A 5338-nucleotide genomic window follows, 5' to 3' on the forward strand; every position below is an offset into this window, starting at 1 on the left:
CACTGCAAGCCCCCTCCTGAATCCTTCCCCCTCACCCGGCTGTAGGACACACCCCACTGCCCCCGACAGTCCCTGACAGCCCCCTCCTTAAGCGGTCCCCATCCCCAGTTGCAGGTAGCCCTGCCCTCACCCTCCCCCGGCTGCAGGTCGCTCGCCCCCCCACGGACCCTGATAGCCCTCCCTGAAGCCATCCCCGGCTGCAGGATGCCCCTCCCCCAGCTTCAGGTTGCTCCCCCCCTGGCCCCAGACAGCCCCCGCCTGAAGCCGTCCCCCACCTCCAGTTGCGGGACGATCCCTCCCACCCCCGGCCCCAGACAGCCCCCGCCTGAAGCTGTCCCCCTTCCGCAGCTGCAGGACGCTCCCCTGCCCCCTCTTCAACTGCCCCCGACAGCCCCCGTCTGAAGCCGTCATTCTCCCCCACCTGGAGGACGTTCACCCCCCCCCCGACAGCCCCCACCTGCTGCCATCCACCTCCCCCGGCTGCAGGACGCTCAACCCCCGACAGCCCCCACCTGAAGCCGTCCCTCTCCCTGCCTGAACGATGACTTCTGAGGTAAATTCTCAGATTTTCTTCAAGTTAAAGTTTGACCACTCAATAATGTCTCTATATTAAAATTGTGTGTATTGTTTTCATCAACAGCAAAGAGACATCGAGACGCTGTGAGCAGCAGAATGCAACAAGAGACGCAAAAAAAAGAACTGAATTGAATACATTTCATCTTTAACGTTTAACGTGTTGTTGTACTTTAAGAGTTATTCACATTTTAAGCTTTTATACATCCCTTTTCCACGTGCCTTGCCCATCAGCTGCACCTGTGCAGTAATACCTGCATGTTCTAAGTCACAATGACCATATGGTGCCAGCACAACAACTTGGTCTCTATATCAGCAAAACCAAATAACTGATTGTGGACTTTGGAAGAGGAAGGTTGAGGACCCACGATCCTGTTTACATCAATAGGACGATGGTGGAGTGAGTCAAAAAATTCAAATTCCTGGGCGTGCATATTTCCGACGATCTTTCCTGGACCCAGCACACTGATGCAATCATAAAATAAGCACATCAGTGCCTCTACTTCCTGAGAAGATTATGGAAATTCAGTATGTCAAAGCAAATTCTCTTGAATTTCTACAGGTGCACAGTAGAGAGCATACTGACTGGTTGCATCATGGCCTGGTTCGGCAACTTGAACGTCCAGGAGCGAAAAAAAACTGCAAAATGTTATAAACACTGCCCAGGCCATCACTGGTTCTGACCTCACCACCATCGAAGGGATTTATCATAGTCACTGCCTCAAAAAAGCAGCCAACATCATCAAAGATCCACATCATCCTGGCCACACACTCATCGCACCACTGCCATCAGGAAGAAGGTACAGGAGCCTGAGAACTGTAACATTCAGGTTCAGGAACAGCTTCTTCCCTACGGCCATCAGGCTATTAAACACTACAACCTCAGATGCTTTGAACTACAATAGATTTTTATTATTATTATTGTGCTGTTATTGTTTGTTCTTTTTGTTCTGAGTATTTGTTATATTATTTATTATGATTATATATTCTGTTGTGCTGCAGCAAGTAAGAATTTCATTGTTCTGTCTTGGACATATGACAATTAAGCATTCTTGACTCTTGACAATAGGAACCCAATGGGCAAGAATGGCTGCACCGCTGGCGAGCTGCTAAGAGTGGATGGGGAAAGGGGGGGGGGGTTGAGGGGGGATCAGGAGCGTCACAACTGGAACCGGTCAGCCACGCCTGCGCAGTTAGGGGCTACGGGCGAGTGGTGGAATATTGCGTTGGGGGACCAGGCCTCCCATGTGACAATGGGACCCAACGGGTCCCACTTTGTCTAGTATCTTTTAAAAGTAATGTTTGTAGGTCCATCCCACTTAACATGTTATAAACTGCAAGTCTGAGCCTTCGTGGAAAATAAATTGAGGACCATTAACTTAGTACATTAATAGATAAGGGTCCAGTCACCATTGGTAGTGTGATTAACTGTGGAGATGATAACGAGTGTGGAACAGATTTTTAAAGACTGAAGTTAGATTGACATTTAATATATTGAATGAGAAGTTCGTTCTTAACGCATCTGTAGTATAGGAGGTGCATTACTCCTGTCTGAAGGTGTGTGATAACAGACTAAAAACTTGGAATTTGGCTTGCTTCATGTAAGAAAAGTCCTTAATTGATGCTTTTGTGGAAAATAATGTTGGTAGTTTGCAATCGCTAAACATATAATTGAATTTTATTGTAACAGGTCATCAGATTATTACCTGGAGGATTTATTTTTGTGCTTTTTAATAGTAAGATTAAACGAGAACTTACCAGTTTGAAGTTTGATCTGTATTTTATGATGAGTTACGATGAGGGATTACGTGAAGAACCCGCTCAGTGCGCAGGCGCGGCATACTTCCAAGCAGCGGTGTGGAATCACAGATAGACAGTTATTTGAAGTAAACATAGTAAAGATAAGGAGACATCAATTTATTAGTTTGATCCATATAATGAGGGTGGGAGCGGAGGGCACGTAATCCCTCATCGTAACTCCTCATAAAATACAGATCAAACTTCAAACTGGTAAGTTCTCGTTTAATCTTACTATTTTACTTCGGAGTCACGTGAGTGACTACGTGAAGACTTCAAAGCTCTGTGATTTCAAACCGTGTAACAGTTCATACTTCACTCGCTGCCGAAGTCCTTCGAGGGAGGAAGTATGTTATCGTAATCAACCATGAATCTGTTTGTAAAAACAATAATGGTGTTATTAACAACAAGACCAATTGCTCCCCCGGGCTTAAATTATATATTTTTTGCAGATTCTTTTTCTGCAAACGATACAGGTTCTGTCAGTGGTTTGTTATAAAAGTTTGGAACGTATACTCCCTAGACCACCCTGCAGTAGCCAGGATGTGGTCCATAGGCTCGTCCATCCTCTTAGTTACTGACGTGGAAGCTGTCCTGGTGGAATAAGATTTTATACACGTTAGTATTTACTCCAGCAACTCCCAGTACCTGCTTGAGCCACTAGAGATAGTTTAGCTCGTCACCCGACCATGAGGTTTCCTGTGGCTGACCCATAAGGCTTTTTCCTCTCCCTTGGTATTCCTTATTGTGTCGATCTCTAAGTGGGTCATGACACATAAAACGTGGTTCAGGTGGGTATGCCCGGAATTTCATGACTGGACCTGATGTTCCTGGTCTGTTCTGTTTGGCCAACCCTTGAATGGGCATGTGACACTATCTGGTGTTATAACCATGTTGTCCCATCGCAGTAGATGGGAGAGCTGGCTCTTTGTGTTGATGTAAGGCCACCAGCATGTCCATCTTCAGGGTAGGCTGTTCCAGGGTGAGTGACCTGGCTGGTGATCATCCTTAAGGTATGTCAGGATTTCACTGACATCCCAATTTGGGTGTACCTATTTCTGGGGAATGGATTGATATACCTCTCCTGTATCTGATCACCAGTGAGCGGTACCCAAGTTGAGTAGGCTGACAGAACATGTCCTTCATTGTGGTGAAGACCTGCCAGGAGCTCCAGTACAATTTTTTGTTTTTTTGTTTTTGTTTTGTTATAGTTGAATGTGTAATTCCTGTTTTGGAAAACAGTGTACCATTTCTTGATGCTCCTCAGGTATGTTCCCTAGGATATGCGACGGAATGCTGTCATCAGGTTGATAGTGCTGCTGATCCAAGCACAGCAATGGTCTTCCCAATTCTGCAATTCTTTTAATGACCATGTCGAGGATCACTGGGAACCATGCTTGTGGACTTGGTCCACTGTAATTTGCATAGTACCCGACTGATGAAGCCGTAGTACCTATTGAAGAGGTAGAAGGAAAGGAAAACGTAGAGATTAGGTTCCCCCCACCCCTCAATACGCGGGAATGTCTCCATTGCCGCTGCCTTGAGATTGGTTTCATGTGACGTAAGTTAGTACGTGGTGATTTAATTGGATATAAGGAATCGATATCTGGTGTCCATATTGCTTAGTAATTTCAGCAAACATTTTTGGTTTAAATGTATGTTTACAGTATTTAGCTCACCTGATAGGTGAGTTACTGATGGTCAAACATGTTTGACGACATACGGTTTCCAATTGTTAATAAATTGTCACCTAATATCGATGTTCTCCGCCCAAGTGGTTTGGTATATGCCACCACTGTGATGTTGTTATCTTATAAACGAACATGCAAATTTGGTGGATTACTGAGCAAATGCTTTACTAGAATTAAGTAAGTTAATATATAACATGTTTAAGTCAATTCATATTGGCATTAAGTATTACAAGCTCGGTAACACATCAGGACACATAAGATGTTACTCAAAACAGGTGGAAGTGTACAACCATAATCCTTCCTGCCGATAAATTCCATGATAACACTACAGATTAATTCATTTGCCCCCATATTACAGGTATGGAGATAGTTTTGAACACTAGTATCTCAGCTCATAGGAAAGGAACAAAGTTCAGTAGCTGGTAATGCTGCTATATCCCAATTACTTTGCCACGTAGTTGATTGGTGGTTAATGCACCATGACTGATAGTCTTAATGAATACCAGATAACAAAGTTGTGGATGGTCAACGTAAATATCTGGATATATATTTTGTGCACCGTTCCCAGAGGCACTGCAATACTGGGTCGATGCGTGGAGTGGACGGAGCAAGCCCCTATTCCATCTCCCTGTTCCAAAATTCAATTTAATATATGGTCCCTAGTTAAGGGACGTATCAGATTATTAAACTGATAAGAACAGATACTACACTTGATCTTAGCCAAAAGGCCGAGAAGCGATGCAGCTAAAGCTGTATCCAAGGATAGTTTGTCGTTAATATATAGACATGCCATGACGGAATGTTTCTAAGTGTCAGGGCTAGTTGATTCTGGATAACTTTGACTTAAATGCCGCAACGCTCATCATGGTTACTCCATCCAGGTAATTGCGGTATATCCGAAACTTATATGAGAAGGTACTGAATAGTGTGCATCTTCAAGGTCGATGTCTACCATAAAGTATCCTTGGATCCATGGTAGTAGTTACAAATCCCATGAATGGGTATACCTGGTGAAATACTCAAGTGGTTTATCAACGATGGTGCGACATTCACCATCGTGGGAGGGTAGACCCCTTGGGGTGCTTGCTGAATTGGTGGCAAGATATTAATTCTATTCCCCTTGTATTTATTTTAGTTTTTTTTGGTATATAACTACCAAGAGTGATAGCTTCCTAACCAGGCGCGATTCACCCACCCCTTGTTAGTACAACCCTTAACCTTTATGTGATGGTAGGAACCATACTTTATCTGTCTTCATTGTTGTTTTCTTCGGTTTC

The 5338-nt window shown here is 44.2% G+C and overlaps 1 non-coding gene across 1 annotated transcript; it reads right to left on the bottom strand.

Annotated features, from left to right (window-relative positions):
• Positions 1-4609: 4609 nt before the first annotated feature.
• Positions 4610-4801, bottom strand: LOC116970183. The gene has a single exon (XR_004411046.1). It is a non-coding gene; the product is annotated as a U2 spliceosomal RNA (small nuclear RNA).
• Between the last annotated feature and the right edge of the window lie 537 nt (positions 4802-5338).

Source organism: Amblyraja radiata, unplaced genomic scaffold (genome assembly GCF_010909765.2).
Source record: "Amblyraja radiata isolate CabotCenter1 unplaced genomic scaffold, sAmbRad1.1.pri scaffold_611_ctg1, whole genome shotgun sequence".
NCBI lineage: Eukaryota > Metazoa > Chordata > Chondrichthyes > Rajiformes > Rajidae > Amblyraja > Amblyraja radiata.